Source organism: Sus scrofa, chromosome 1 (genome assembly GCF_054392235.1).
Source record: "Sus scrofa isolate SSC_HxYL_T2T_F1_AM1 chromosome 1, Sscrofa_HxYL_maternal_Yorkshire_Landrace_v2.0, whole genome shotgun sequence".
Classification (NCBI taxonomy): domain Eukaryota; kingdom Metazoa; phylum Chordata; class Mammalia; order Artiodactyla; family Suidae; genus Sus; species Sus scrofa.
Window position 1 is genome coordinate 275,059,982 of NC_139383.1, and position 1,939 is coordinate 275,061,920.

Below are 1,939 nucleotides of genomic sequence, written 5' to 3' on the forward strand. Positions count from 1 at the left end.
ATGAAGAGAGTCAACCAAACCAGCAATGTCTCTGAGTTCATCCTCCTGGGACTCTCCTCCTGGCCAGAGGACAAGAAGCCACTCTTTATCCTCTTCCTCAGCATGCACCTGGTCACCATCACAGGGAATCTGCTCATCATCCTGGCCATCCGCTCAGACCCCCAGCTCCAGACCCCCATGAATTTCTTCCTGAGTTTCCTGTCTTTCATTGACATTTGCTTCTCAACAACCATTGTCACCAGGATGCTGGTGAAAATCCTATCAAAGAAGAAGACCATCTCCTATCCTGGGTGTCTGACTCAGATGTATTTTGTGTATGCTTTGGGCAACACTGACAGCTGCGTTTTGGCAGTAATGGCCTTTGACCATTATGTGGCCATATGTGACCCCTTGCACTATGTCACCACCATGAGCTGCCATGTCTGCGTCCTCTTGGTGGCCTCCTCTTACTCCTTTTCTACCCTCCACTCACTGCTACACACACTTCTGCTGAATCGTCTCACTTTCTGTGACTCCAATGTCATCCACCACTTCCTCTGTGACATCAACCCTCTGCTGAAATGGTCCTGCTCCTCCACACACATTTGTCAATGATGTCACAATAAAGACAGAAGGACTGGTGGTTTTGGTGACCCCCTTCCTATGCATTGCTTTCTCTTATATATGAATCCTTATCACCGTTCTCAGGATTCTCTCAGCTGCTGGCAAATGCAAAGCCTTCTCCACCCGTGGTTCCCATTTTACCGTGGTGATCCTATTTTATGGAAGCATCTTTTACATCTATTTAAAGCCTTTGTTCAGCTACACTGTTGATGACCACATGGCAACAACTGTCTACACAGTTCTGTCCTCCATGCTAAACCCTTTCATCTACAGTCTGAGAAACAAAGACATGAAGAGGGGCCTGGGGAAGCTGATGAGCAAGAGGAAATCCTAGTCAGAATCTCTGCAGGCATGTTCCTAAGCATTTCAACTCTTCCAGACTCTGTTTCTACTAGATCCTGATACACACAATAAACTCTTGCAAATCAGCAGGTATATGACATACATGTGTAGTGAATCTTGAGTTGTGTCCACATCTTTACACATGCAACTATTGGCCACTGAGACTTTTTTTCTTTTTGGAGCTGCATCCACGACATATGGAGGTTCCCTGGTTATGGGTCAAATCAGAGCTGTATCTGCCAGCCTATACCACAGGCACGTCAATGCTGGATCTGAGCTTCCTCTGCGACCTACACCACATCTCACTGGCAATGCCAGATCCTTAACCCACTAAGTGAGGTGGGCATCGAACCCGCATCTTCATGGATACTAGTCGGGTTCATTAACCGTGGAGCCAAGACCAGAACTCTGACCATTGAGACTTTATTATGATTCAGTAATCAGTTCAAAGTCTACCAAAATTTTGGCTTCCAATTTGCATATATATATGCCATTCTTCCCATCTTTCTCTTCTCCAGGAAACCACATCTTTTTCATTCACTCTAAGTACTGGTATTTGTTTAGTTTTGGTTTAGTTTTGGTTTTTGTTTGCTTTTTTAAAATTGTTATTTCCCCAATACCATTTTTTTCTACTGTACATTATAGTGACCCAGTTATGAACACATGTATACATTCCATTTTCTCACATTACCACACTCCATCATATGTGACTAGACAGAGTTCCCAGTGCTAACCAGTAGGATCTCATTGCTAATCCATTCCAAAGGCAATAGTTTGCATCTATTAACCCCAAGCTCCCAATCCATGCAACTCCCTCCCCTTGGCAACCACAGTCTATTCTCCAAGTCCATGATATTATTTTCTGTGGAAAGGTTGATTTGTGCTATATATTACATTCCCGATATGTGATATCGTATGGTATTTGTCTTTCTCTTTCTGACTTACTTCACTCAGGATGAGAGTCTCCAGTTCCATCCATGTTGCTGCAAATGGC

The 1,939-nt window shown here is 44.0% G+C and overlaps 1 pseudogene; it reads left to right on the forward strand.

Moving 5' to 3' along the window:
* Positions 1-937, forward strand: LOC110258966 (olfactory receptor 1L8-like; annotated as a pseudogene).
* Positions 938-1,939: the final 1,002 nt, after the last annotated feature.